General features: G+C 43.0%; 1 protein-coding gene across 5 annotated transcripts in view; it reads left to right on the top strand.

Moving 5' to 3' along the window:
• The first annotated feature begins 1,468 nt into the window (after window positions 1–1,468).
• The window catches only part of NGF (nerve growth factor), a 54,994-nt gene continuing 41,929 nt past the window's right edge, over window positions 1,469–14,533 (top strand). For 4 of the 5 annotated variants that reach the window (XR_005223298.2, XM_037885275.2, XM_043533759.1 and 1 more), the window contains exon 1: window positions 1,483–1,623. The gene's annotated coding sequence lies outside the window, so the exon portion shown is untranslated. Of the gene's footprint in view, window positions 1,624–14,533 lie in introns of all 5 variants that reach the window. The other variant, XR_006286919.1, reaches the window with a different exon arrangement.

Below are 14,533 nucleotides of genomic sequence, written 5' to 3' on the forward strand. Positions count from 1 at the left end.
ATTTAAGGTTCACTGACTTTTATACAGAAAGAGTGGTCTTTTTATATCTGTTTCAAGGCTGCTCATAATGGTTTTTCAGATTTTCCAATATAAAGATTTAATATGAGCAGTTTCTAGCTGAGCAATACAAATTTTCACCACAAGAATAGCCTCACACTTCTATAGTGAAATATGAACACGAGGCCAAATCCTGACAGCCATCTCCAGGCAAAACTCCCACTGAATCAGATGGCAGTCCACCTGAATGCAGATTTAATGACGACTTCAGCATTTCACCTGTGGTGAGTACCTTGTGTGGGAAATCACTTTTCTTTTAGGAAAAAAACATATGTTGACAGAAGAGGGCTTCCGTCGAGAAAACTAACTTTGTTTGGGGAGGTGCTGTTCAGAAAAAACAAACACTTTCTCGCACTGTAGGCTGCATCTTCACTACAAATAATGGCATAACTATGCAATATAACTAATCTCCAGAGTATAGACATACCCTCTGTTTCACTGTACAGTTTCTATCTAGAATCTTCCCCATCTCCCTCTTGCATATACGGTTTCCTGAGATGGATTTAAAGAAACAGCATGCCTCTCCTCACACCACTGCTATCTGCTAATGGAATTAGAAGTGCTAAAACGTGTGATAATTCCTATACTACTAAAATGTGTAGCAGCCAAATGGCAGGGGACAATATGTTGGAGGAGGAACATCTAATTTCTATCCCTCCTGTCTCTGGGAAGCTCCAAGGCCCGTTCCATGCAGCAGAATGGTAACTGAAGTCCAAAGTGGCCAAACCAGAGATTTGTTAAAAGACTCTTTGAGTGGGTTGATTTTTTCTGGGGTCTGTCTATAGCTCTTCAACAAGATTTTCCAGAGTTCCTCTTGCCTTTCTTCTCTGTATTTCTCAATATCCCTCCCAGACGCTGGTGACAAAATCCTCAGTGCCTGAGACACTATTAATTTCTCAATGCATTTAATCCTCCTGCACACAAAGACTTAAGAGAAGCTTCCCTGTATCTCCCTTTATTGTGCGATGTAATCTTGGCTTTTGTATAGCAGAATGCTGTGAGGAGGGTCACTATGAGCCATTACTATGAGGACCCCCCACAGGGAGCTGGGATGGTCCCTCTACACACATGCAGTTCCTTTAAGACCAAGATCAGTGTATGGTGCAGGAGGCAGGAACGAAGATGCAGACCAGAAGCGAACATACATTTTAAAATCACTGACTGTAGCTGAGAATAAAGTATTGGATTTATGCAGTGGGGAGTCCCTGGCCTTGCTTAATATTTATTGTGCATATTCCTACAGAGTCTGTGCACACACTTTGAAACTTCCTCTGCACATCTGTGCATCTCTGCATGGATTTAGGCTCTGAGCCAAAGGCTGGTTTCCTGAATCCATGCAGCTCTGGTTTCCAGGCACTAGGACCCAGGGGGAGCTTGAATCTCATATGAGTCAGTGCTGCTCTCACCCCTCAGAGCAGTGAATAAGGCTGGAGAAGCAGAGTGTGTGTGTGAATGGCTCATCTGATTTGGGAAAGTGTCCACAAACTAGGATACTACAGTCTACCGAACAGCTTGGGCACCCCTTAGGATTCCATCTCCCAGTGGTGTTCAGGGTACAGCTCAGAGGTGAGTGACAACACTCTGATCAAAGGGCTTCACAAAGCAATCACGGTGGTTGTTGCAGAAGTTTGGGATTTTTATACTTAGCAAACATGGTTTTGGTATACTCTGAACCTCATCCTCCTGGATGGGGGCAGTCCAGATGTGTTTGAAAGATGGATTGTACTGGCTGTGACTAGAAAGTAACATTTATGCAAAAAGCCTAAGATTTTTTCCCATATTTTGATTGGTGTGTTGAGACTTAAAATGGACCTAATACAGGTTTGACGTCATGCTTATCTGGAAGGCTTCAATAAGTGTTTGTGGCTAAGTTCAAAAACCTGTGACACATCCTTACAGAGCACCCCAGTCTTAGAAAAATACAAGGATTCTCTCTCATCTGTTTTCACCCAGGTAAATCAGACTAATTTAATGTTCACAGGTACCTCAGTTAATCTTCTAAGAAATCACCATTACCCTGCTCATTTCAGAGAATTAGGCTCATTTAACATTAGCCACATTTTTCCTAAAACAATCCTACCTTAGTTCAGAAAACGTTCATTATCAGAGCTGAATTGTGGTGTAAGGCTGAGCAGAATTGATTCAAGGCTATCAGACATTGGCAGAAGCAGCAGTTCACCAGAGATATAGATTCTCTAGTTTCACATGGAAAAGCTTGCAAACTCCTTGTTGTCTGCCTGTTGTGACAGGATGAAACTGAGTTTTTTATTGATTTGTATTTGATGATAAAGCTGTTTTATCTAGGAGAGACACTAGTCAGGGAGACAGAGATGGGGACCCCGGTCAGGGAAAGAGAAAGAGAATTGGGGAGTACAGAACAAAATGTAACGACAACGTTTGTGCGCGCTTTGGGGGTTTCTTCCTTCACTTTAAATTCTTATTATATGCTCCGGAACTTTTAGGGAAAAAAATAGTAAGCTTGCTTGTCAGGCTGGTTTTTCCAAGTTGCCACAACGTGGAAGTTGCTCTGTAACTGTTAGAAAAAATAATGCATGGCTGTTTTCATGCCTTGAAGTGTAGCACAGTAAAGCCTCTTGGGTACTTTTTGATATAAGCTAAAACAAAATACATGAGTTCTCCTCTGCACCCCAAGACAGTCATCTGAGGGTCCTGCCTAAATGCACATTGGTTACAGTTCTGAATTGCTGCATACATTACAGAAAGAAGTTCCATTAAAACAGTTCTGTCAACTGCGATGTCGTGTGTGTCAAACTTGCAAGGTTGTTGTGGTGTCAGTACTTTCTCAAGAGGACTACAACAATGGGATCAATGGCCAGATTAAGTGGACTGTCCAAATAAGTAAGAGAAGCAGGATTTGGCCGTCAAATGTATGAGTCATTCTATGATAAATCTCAGCAGGATCTGGAGAGATCTTACAGCAAGACAGTAACTTTTCTGTTGAGTATATGCAAAGTAGAAGTAGTTATTCAACAACTTGAGAAATGCAGACAACTCACCCTAAAGGGATCTATTTCACAATGTAATAGCAGAGGAAATAGTGATGACTATATTGCTCATTACTTTCTCTGCGTGTTAGCTACGCAATGTTAATTTCTTCACCCAAAATTTAAGAATTCCTCTTCTGAGCTGTGTTCTTGGGCTTTCAGTTAAGAGTTACACAAAGAGCACAATGGCTTATTCTGACACATGTATTAAATAAAAACAGTCACAACATTAATTCATTACAATTGTTACCCACTTGCTTTAAAATGTGCATCAAAATTTGGGTTCAGAAAAACTGAACATATTTTTGGAGGTCAGTGTTATGCTAACTGCCCTCCCTTTAAGGAGCATATAGAAGAGAGATGGCTGGGGCACATGTAGGAACTGAAGCTGGGCAAAGTGGAGGCTGCAGCAGTGTATTAATGGGTAGATCAGATTCCAAAAGCTCACTTATGACTCCACTTGCTTTGGTCATGTATAAGATGCTCCCTTTTACTCTTAATTTGGGTTTATTTAAAGAAATAAAAATGTTAAAAACCATTTGAAAATCCCAATATATTTTAATGGACATTTCTTGCATTCTGACCACCTCTTCTATTTTAAATTATAAAGGCTATTCTGACATGTATATAATTCCCCAGTACTTGTATTTTTAAGGCAGCAATGCAGTTGTGTAGTTATTTGAGGACCAACTCTGTATTTCAGGTATAAGTACTGTAGGCAATCTGTAGTAGAAGACTGAAATTAAATCTCACCACCAATAAAATCAGTCCAATATTGGAGGAATTAGAGATTGTTGAGTGTCATTAAAATCTCTGCCCTACAAAAGCAAATGAAGCCAGGATCTTTCAAACCATCTAACACAATGGTGACCTCTGCTGGCAATTGCCATCTCATCACCATGAGTGTAATGGGTTTATTTGATAAAACGTAGAAATTGCTCTAGATTTCATTAATGAACAGCTCTAATGGTGTTTGTTAACCAGTCCTTCCCTTGCACATCTATGTGCATGTATTAACCAGTCCTTCCCTTGCACATCTATGTGCGTGTATACCTCTGTTGAACAATGGAGCCCTTATACACATATACCACTTCTGAAAACCAGGGAAAAGAGATGTTTCTCTAAGTTTCCTCCAGCAAGTCTTGCAATACTGCGTTCAGTCCAGTGTTGAGGAGTAATTTTAGCACTAACACACACTTTCGGGGAAAAGTCTGCTGCCTGAACTGTCACCATTAGAAAGGGAAATAGTTCACTTCACTATAGGCTAAATATTAAAAAGATGCAATGGCCTGGAATTAATTCCCCAAATGGAAGTAGAGTAAAAGCTCTGGCTCAGTGTCCTGTTGGATTTTCTGCTTATAATGAGATTGAAGGAACTGGGGACTGACACCCAGCCTGATCCACAGGCAGATAGTGGGCCAGATTCTCAGCTGGATTGAATGGGTGACTTTCGTGTGAATACACCAATTTATACCATCTGAAAATCTGGCCTCCTGAAAGAACAAGAACTCCTATAGGCAATGTAGACCACCCATAAGAACATAAGCATTCATCCACTAGAACCACGTCTGGAGAGAACAGCAAGAAGTAAATAAGGCAGTGAACCAGAGAATACTCAGGAGACTTGTGAAGGAGATGGGATCTACCTACTGAAGTGTTTTTTACATAGAAGACAGTTCATCGATTAGAAACCTAAGATTTGGACTCCAACAAGAACTGCAACAGGAACAGAAGAGCCAAATCATGCTGTGAAAAATATTTTTCCTAAGTTAAGTGCCCTAAAAATTCATAAGTTTTAACTCTACCTTTTAAACTAACTCCTCTCCCCAAGTTCCTGTAAAAATAAAGGTCAGTAAAATCTACTTTTGGAACCTTAATCAATGGGAGTTAGATACTTAAATACCTTTAAAAATATACATTTATATCAAGCCTCAATGCTTTATTACTTTTACAGTAGGAATCATAATGTAGTCAAATACTACAGAACCATTTCTGCTTTAGATATGACTTCATAAAATCCATTAGCATGATTTATGCATGCACATTGAGAGCACATGGGCCTTATTCTCATTTATACAAAGGCTTGTTTACACCATAATGACAGCAAAGAGAGGCTATAAAATGGGTGAAAATTACATTTAAGGTCCTTTTACACTGCCAAAGTGCTGCAAAGAGGCCATAGGGTCTGAGTCTCATTTACACGAAGTATTTAACAAAGCTCACTTTAAAAAAAAAAGCTTTAATACAGGCTGTTAATTCATTGATTATACCAACTGTATTTGGTTTGTTTAAAGCAGGAGTTCTCAAACTGAGGGTTGGGACCCATCAGGGGTTGCAAGGTTATTACACTGGGGGTCGTGAGCTGTCAGCTTCCACCCCAAACCCCACTTTGCATCCAGCATTTCTAATGGTGTTAAATATATTTAAAAAGTGTTTTTAATTTATGGGGGGGGGGGGGGTCGCACTCAGAGGCTTGGTATGTGAAAGGGAAAGGAGTACTTGTGGCACCTTAGAGACTAACCAATTTATTTGAGCATGAGCTTTCGTGAGCTACAGCTGTAGCTCACGAAAGCTCATGCTCAAATAAATTGGTTAGTCTCTAAGGTGCCACAAGTACTCCGTTTCTTTTTGCGAATACAGACTAACACGGCTGTTACTCTGAAATATGTGAAAGGGGTCACCAGTTTGAGAATTACTGATTTAAAGACTAATGGCAGAGAAAAATGAATGATATAGGCAATGTGCATTCATTTATTCACTGTAGAAAGAGATTCATACCAGGGCACAAAAAAAAATATTTATTCAAGAGCAGGGAGGATTATGACTAAAGAACTGCAGAAAACTCCTAACAAAACTATATAATAGGTCAATTTGAGGGCAGCTGTAATTCAGGGGAATCATGTGCAATGTTCTGCATGCTGGGGAAAAAAAAGGTTATCTGTATATAGTGATGAATTTTGTAAGTTAAGTCGAAGGAAGAATTTAATTGTCAGCATAAGATGCTCAAGACAGACATCTGCCAAATGTGCAACAAACAAATGAGATAAATAATAGCAAGGAAATATTATAGAAAAGTCAATACAACCCTGCCGTGAATACTGCATCACGGCTGGAATATATGCAGCTGAAATAAAAAAGTCTAGAGAAAGGCAATGAAAATAATGGGGCTCTGGGTACAAGGGATCTTCAGCATGAGGAGAATAATAATATTCTGAAGTGGTATGAGAGGCATGAAATGCTGAACAACAGACAAGGCTAAGTGGGCACTGTAATTAACTCCTGCCTGAAATACCAGAGTACGAGAGCACTTGAAGCTCATAGATTCTAAGGCCAGAAGGGACCATTGTGATCATCTAGTCTGACCTCCTGTATAACAGAGGCCACACAACTTACCCAAAGTAATTCCTTTTTTGAACTACAGCATCGCTTAAAAAAAAAAATCTAATCTTGATTTAAATATAGCCAGTGATCGAGAATCCACCAAGACCCTTGGTAAATTATTCCAAGAGCTAATTACTCACTGTTAACAATTTACATCTTATTTCCAGTCTGATTTTGTCGAGCTTAAACTTTCAGCCTTTGGATCTTGTTATACCTTTGTCTGTTAGACTGAAGACCCCCCATTATTAAATATTTGTTCCCCAGGAAGGTGCTTATAGATTGTGATCAAGACACCCCTTAATGGTCTCTTTATGAAGCTAATTAAGATTGAGTTCCTGTAGCGCAACTATAAGACACGTTTTCTAATCCTTGAATCATTCTCGTGGCTTTTCTCTTAACCGTTGTCAAATGTATTAACATCCTTCTTACAGTGTGGACACGAGAATAGACAGTATATTTCAGCAGTAGTTGCATCAGTGCCAAACACAGAAGTAAAATAACCTCTCTATGCCTACTTGAGAGTTCTCTGTTTTTTATATCTGTAGCAGAGCCAGGTGGCCTTGTGCTCAGTGCATTTGGTTTCCACTCTCTTGCGTCCCAGCAGGAAGGGCCTTCAGTGGCTTATCCTCATTTCAGGGTTTTCAACATTCTTACTCTCTCCTTACTAGAGCAGGAGGTGGGGTGGAAATGAGGTTACACCCTCACAACAAGGGCAGTTGGCAGGGGAGTGTCACACGGTGCTCTACTCACCACTGAAGTGCCTCCTTCTAGGCGCAGCTGGGGATTATCTCTGACAGTCTCACACCCCTTCCGGTGGGTGCTCACTCCACCTCTCTCCCCACCCCCCTCCTCAACTGCTCCCTTGGCCCTCCCACCTAGTCACTGTAATTTTCCCCTTCCAGGTGGGGGGATGGGGTTGTGTACCAATGTCTCTCTGTATCAGCTCTCCCAAGCAGTCTTTCAATTTACTGTTTCTCAATGGTGCCACTTCCCCAGTGGCTGATAGGGGAACCCAGGCCCACCCCTTTCTCCAGGTTCCAGCCCAGGGACCCTACAACCAGCAGCTAAGGTTTGCCTCATGCTTTGCTGCTGTTTCCCTGGACTATTTCGTACATTGCCTCTATCAGCCTCCTTCTCCACCCACCTCCAGGTGCACTGTTCCCTGCAGGCCAAACTCCCTTTTCTCCCTCACCTCAGACACTCTCCAGGCCTCTTCCGTACCACCCTGTCTGCCCTCAGCTACCCAGTTTTATACCAGCCCTGCCTGTTCCTGTCCAGGTGAGCTTCCTCCTTTAATTAGTCCTCATTGCTCCCTAGCTCCTCCTCCAGGTGCAGCCTAAGCACTTAATCGGCCCACCTGGCCACCTTAACCTCTTCAGGGCAGATGTGGGTTGAACACCCCATCACAGGGGGCTAGGGCCCTCCCAAACCACTGACCTCTGACCCAGAGCCCTTTTAGAGGCAGCAGTGTCAGTTACTCTGGTGTGCCCACATGCTACCACCTGTCTCCCCCAAAGACTCCCAGACCAAGGCAAGCAAGTCCAATATAGCAAAAACAAAGACACCTAAACCTTCAGTCTCAGCTGGGCTCATCTTCCTCACAGTGAGGCTTGTTCAGGAGCCCTGACCGCAAGTCTGTCCTCCGCCCCGGTCTTTTCCTTTTTAAGGTTTCTCTCCAGGTGGAGCATGCTCTGCAGGCCTGGAGGGGTGGGGCAGGGCTACCTGGATCCAGTATTGTCCACTGACCCCTTTGGGCCCAGAGAGGGATTTGTACACCCTATCACAGCACCCAAGCATTAGCCCTTTTGGCCACAGTGTCACACAGCGAGTTCATACTGAAAAGCAAATATTTCATTCCTTTTAAATTAATACTCCCCCCACCCCATATAGAGACAAATAGCTCAGGAATGTTCCGGAAAGGACTAAAGATTTATGTGAATACAAATAGCATCTCAGTTACTCTAGCTCAGATAAAAGTACAATTAAAGTCTGGAAATACCAATGTTATGTTTCCTACAGGAAGCATAAAGTAGCATCTTATATTGCTATTACAATCTATGTTTTATACTCTATGGTATGTACAAGTATGACCAAGTTATGATGCGTTGTGCATAAAGTGACATTATTGCAATGTCTGATGGCTCCAGCTGTGCACTCATTGATGTGTGCCTGTAGCTGAAGTCCTCTGCCTCTGAACTTCCCTAAAGACAAAGCCAAGCAACACGTGTGGTATATGTAACTTTGACTCTTATACATTAATTGGGAATGATTAATTCCTCTTACACTTGTTTAAATCAGGAATAATTAATGAAGTAAAAATGTGAGAAGGAGCAGATCCTAAATGTCTAAACGGTAGATCTTTAATAAAGTCCTCAGTAAGCACAACTGCATTTGAAGTGGTTAATAGAGTTCAGCCCCTCAAAAGTGTCTGAATTTTTTTTTTTAATATGTGAACTTTTTTCATACTTTGAGAATGCATAAAAGGCCAAATAGAATTATACTGAGCTCTCAAGGCACACAAAAGCCTCCTTTATTCTAAGATCAAGCATGAGACTTTTGAGCCCAAAGGCTATGTTTTTCTGAGAGTTATAAGCACCTGAAGACAGGGGCTTATAATGAATGTGCTGCTCAGCCATGCACAAGAGTCAATACACAGAATGTTATACTGTATAGAAAACTATATACGAGGTCACTGCTGTCCATTGGATAATGGTCAAATTTAGTGGAGAGACAAGGTGTGAGAGGTCATACTTTTTACTGGATCAACTTCTGTTGGTGAAGACAAGCTTTTGAGCTTACACAGAGCTCTTCTTCAGGTCCTATAAAATTAAAGCTATCATATCAAGACCAGGGCCCTTTGTATTTCCAAATCTGGATGACATTTTGGTGGAGCAGAGTCCCAGTCCCAGATCAAAACTTTTGTACAAGATAGTTTGAAAAGCCTGAGTGAGCATATCAAGCTTCAGCAGTATCACTTTAAATCTCCTGCTTCAGTGTATGAAACCCTTTGGACTCCATCTCAAACACGGAGGAGAAAAATATTTACCTCCTAGCAAAGATCCTTTCTTCTTTTTCCAAGGATCCTGCACTTGCCATAAAGCCTCAAAGAGTTACTGTAAAGTGGTTCCCATTGGCAGAAGGCCATATCAACCCCTATCAAAATCACATTCTCCATTACTGGGAACAGTTGTATTGCATGATTACACTTTCCAGATTTCTCAGTGGAATCCTCTGGGAAAAAAATTGTGTTATGGTTACAGTCTCCAATAAAAATCCAAAGAAGTTGCATGATACAGGCTCTGCAGCTTGTTAAACCTAAGGCATTCTCCTTGGATTGGCAACCCCCAAAGTTATCTTCCTGGTGATATTCAGACATTCCTGGCCAAGAACCCACTGATTGTAAAGTGGTACTGTACCTGCAACTTCTGATTCAGTTGATACTGTTATAGATTTGCTCAGGAAGTTTCTAAAATTGAAAACTGAAGTTGGTCCACTGAATGTATTCTAAAAGGGCTCTTCCAAAAGATCATTTTTAAATGTATAATCCTATCTCCAAAATCTCATGTCCCTTGCAGTGGTATATCATAACAATGCACCAATAAAAGAGCAGATCCTGCTCCCACTGAATTAAGTAGCAAAATTCCCACTCATTTCAGTGGAAACTGTTTCAAACATAAAGAGAAAAAATTGTCCACCCACACGTGAGGTGATTTTTGGCTTTTTTTTTTTTTTTTTTTTATAACTTAGACTTGCCAACCCTCAAAGCTATGACATTCATAGATGTGATTCAAATATCAAATCCTTTCCAGAAATAATGTGATCATGACTCTCACTTTGGTGGCTAGTCATTTATTTTTAATTGCTACATTTGTGAGAGCTGCTACAGTGTTGAAGTTGCTGTGATATGCTTACTTAGAGATCCCTTCTATAGGGTGGCTGCTTGGAAAACTAAGAAGATTAGACTGTTTGACAATCTTTAGTCACCCAGAGGAAGGTAGATTACCAGTGTCAATGGGATGGGGATTATTTCTTTGACGATTTCCTATTACTCTGAGTATTTTTCTGGCTGTCAGCTAGTGTGGTTTTGCTAGTCTAAACATTTTAATGATGTTTTACAACTCATTAATTTCACAGTTTTTTCATCTAAGTGATCGAGTGTGTAATTGTGCCTCAGAACTTTTCCTGATTTTAACAGAGTTGATCTCATTCATCCATTTTCTTTATTTTGTTTTCAGTAGAGCCATATGAAATCTAAATAAAAAACAGAGGAAGTGCATTGAGTTCATCAGAAATCTTCCACATGTGGACTTGCCAACCACCCCATGCTACATGTTATCTTTCTTCCTGGTTAAACAGCTTTGGCTCAGAAGTGAGCACTTTTCTGTTTTGAAATTTACCCTTTATTATGGGAAGTGGCCAAGTGCTGGGTAGTTCACTGAAATATGAAAAAGCATGTCCACATTTAGGCTCCAGTTAGTCTCAAAGAGATTTCTAGTAACTACAAGGATAACTGAAATTGTGCATAATGCATCTTCATCTGGTCATCACTTCTGATGGGGATTGCTCCTGCAAGGTGCTGAGCACTTTGGTCCCAAATCACATGCTTAACTTTAACCATATGAGGAGTCCCACTGACTCCAATGCTGAGCACCTTCCAGAACCAAACCTGTAACTATGAAACAACATAGCCATCAGTGATTAAACACTTTTCAATGCAGCCCTGATGTAAGCAATGCAATTCTGGTGGCTTTAGTGGAGGGATGAATTTGGCCCTTCACATTTTTACAGAAGCAAAAAGGACTAAGTTTCTATCATGCAGATGTCTGAAAGTTGATCCTGAGGGTATGTCTACACTTACTGGGGATCGATGCTGCAGCAATCAATGCACTGGGGGTCAATTTAGCGGATCTAGTGAAGACCTGCTAAATTGACCGCAGATCGCTCTCCCGTTGACTCTGGTACTCCACCTGAACGAGAATCATAAGGTAAGTCGACAGGAGAGTTTCTCTCATCAACCCAGTGTGGTGTGGACACCGCAGTAAGTTGACCTAGGTTACGTCAACTCCAGCTATGGTATTCACATAGCTGGAGTTGCATAACTTGGGTTGACTTAACCCCGTAGTGTAGACCTGCCCTGAGATAACTACATATCAAGGCTTTAAAAAAAAAAATCCACCCATCAGTGGGCAGTTTTACCAGGTAAACAGTAGAGAAGCAGGCTGAGCCATACATTTCTGGATATTAAACTTGTCTCCGGTTATTTTGGATGTGAAGAAAATCTTCTAAACGCAACTGATGCAGTGTTGTATTTCTGAGTTTGCAGTCTCCACTGCCCATTGGAATTCCGTGTTAAGCTCCCAATGCCTGATGGGGCAAAAACATTGCCGTGGGTGGTTTTGGGTACATGTCGTTAGTCAGCCCTCCCTCCGTGAAACCAACGGCAATCGTTTTGCGCCTTTTTTCCGTGCAGACGCCATACCACGGCAAGCATTGAGTCCGCTCAGCTCGACTCACCATCTCCACGGCTGTTGTGTCCTGGGTGCTGTTGTCAGCAGACGCTGAAGTAGATCTGCTAACCGTCATCATCCACCGCTTCTGCTGCAACTCTGCTCTCCTACAGACGCCATACCATGGCAATCATGGAGCCTGTTCAGCTCACCATCACCGCTGCTGTTGTGAGCATTGTAAACACCTCGCGCATTATCCTGGAGTATATGCGGAACCGGGCTAAGAGACGCCAGCACAAGGAGGCTTTCGATGAGGACATGGACACAGACATTCCTGAAAGCACGGGCTGTGGCAATTGGGACATCATGGCGGCAGTGGGGCTGGTTGATACAGTGGAACGCTGATTCTGGGCCAGGCAAATAAGCACAGACTGACTGGTAGGACCGCATAGTGTTGTGAGTATGGGATGATTCACAGTGGCTGTGAAACTTCTGCATGCGTAAGACCACTTTCCTAGAACTCTGAGTTGCTTTCCTCCCCGCCACCCTGAAGCGCAGGAATACCAAGATGAGAGCTGCCCTGACAGTTGAGAAGCAAGTAGCGATAGCCCTGTGGAAGCTTGCAACGCCCAACTGCTACCGGTCAGTTGGGAATCAATTTGGAGTGGGCAAGTCAAGTCTAGTGTGGGAGCTGCTGTGATCCAAGTGGCCAGTGCAATCACTGACATTCTGCTATCAAGGGTAGTGACTCTGGGAAAATGTTCAGATCATAGTGGATGTCTCTGCTGCAATGGGGTTCCCTAACTGTGGTGGGGTGATAGATGGAATGCATATTCCCCATCTTGGCCCTGGACCACCTTGCCAACCAGTACATAAACCACAAGGGGTACTACTCAATTGTGCTGCAAGCACTGGTGGATCACAAGGGACGTTTCACCGACATCAATGTAGGATGGCCGGGAAAGGTGCCTGATGCTTGCATATTTAGGAACTCCAGACTGCTTGAGCAGCTGCAAGAAGGGACCTACTTCCTAGACCACAAAATTACCTTTGGGGATGTTGAAATGCCTATAGTTATCCTTGGGGACCCAGCCTACCCCTTGCTCCCATGGCTCATGAAGCCGTACACAGGCAGCCTGGACACTAGTAAGGAGCAGTTCAACTATAGGCTGAGGAAGTGCAGAATGGTGGTAGAATGTGCTTTTGGATGTTTAAAAGCTCGCTGGTACAGTTTGCTGACTAGGTCAGACCTCAGCGCAACCAACAGTCCCATTGTTATTGCTGCTTGCTGTGCGCTCCATAATATCTATGAGAGTAAGGGGGAGACATTTATGGAGGGGTGGGAGGTTGAGGCAAATTGCCTGGCGTCCCATTTTGAGCAGCCAGACACCAGGGCGATTAGAAGAGCACAGCTAGGTGCACTGCGCATCAGAGAGGCTTTGAAAACCAGTTTCATGACTGGCCAGGCTACGGTGTGACCGTTCTGTGTGTTTCTCCTTGATGCAAACCCACCCCCCCCCCGGTTGATTTTAGTTCCCTGTAACCAAACCACCCTCCCTCCCCACTTCGAAATAAAGTAACTATTGTTTTGAAACCGTGCATTCTCTTTTTTTTTTTTTTAATTAATAGAGAGAGAACTGACAAGGTAGCCCGGGGTGGGGGAGGAGGGAAGGACAAGGCCACATTGATTTGTAGTGCGGCTACAAAAAGCAAACTGTTTAAATGACAACCTTCTGTTGCTTGGGCCATCCTCTGGAGTGCAGTGGCTGGGTGCCCGGAGCCTCCCCCTCTTCTCCCCCACCCCCGTGTTCTTGGGCGTCTGAGTGAGGAGGATATGGAACTTGGGGAGGAGGTCAGGCGGATATACAATGGATGCAGCGGGGGGTCTGTGCTCCTGTTGGCTTTCCTACAGCTCCACCAGATACATCATGTCCGTTTGCTCCCCCATTAGCCTCAGCATTGCCTCCTGCCTCCGCCCTTCGTGTTCACTTAATGCTTTCCTGACCTCTAACACTGAATGCCTCCATGCATTAAGCTTTGCCTTATCAGTGCAGGAGGACTGCATGAGCTCGGAAAACATGTGTTTTTTTCGCCTTCTAATCTGCGATAACCTCAGGGACAGAGATGATAGGGGGAAGTGTAAACATTTGCACGTGGTGGCGGGGGGAGGGGAGGAAGATAAAAAGGGAGAGTAAAATTTAAGATGATACATTTCTGAGAACAAAAGGGATACTCTTTCACAGTGAATCAAGCAATTCACAGCAGACAGAACATGTGCTTTAGGTACAAGGTTGCATTTTGCCTTTTATATTGCACACCTGCTGGTATGGTGACACATCACACACAGCTGGGCAACAGAATTCGGTTTCCAGGCAGCCATGGTAAGGCACAGGGTACGTGGGGTTGGCTTCTTACGCATAACAAGTGGGAATGGTTTCAAACTGCAGCGCCATCCTTTCCCATAGCAAGCAATGGGTTGGGTTTCACATTTAAAAGGAGGGGCTGCGGTTTTCGGGTGGATGTGCAGGACACACCTCCCCCCACCCCACCGTGTGGCTATTCTCTGGGATGATCCCTTTTAGCCAAGCGCAAACAGCCCAGCATGAACGGGGTCCTTTTACTGTTCCCTTACAAAAATTCCCC

Source organism: Chelonia mydas, chromosome 21 (assembly GCF_015237465.2).
Source record: "Chelonia mydas isolate rCheMyd1 chromosome 21, rCheMyd1.pri.v2, whole genome shotgun sequence".
NCBI lineage: Eukaryota > Metazoa > Chordata > Testudines > Cheloniidae > Chelonia > Chelonia mydas.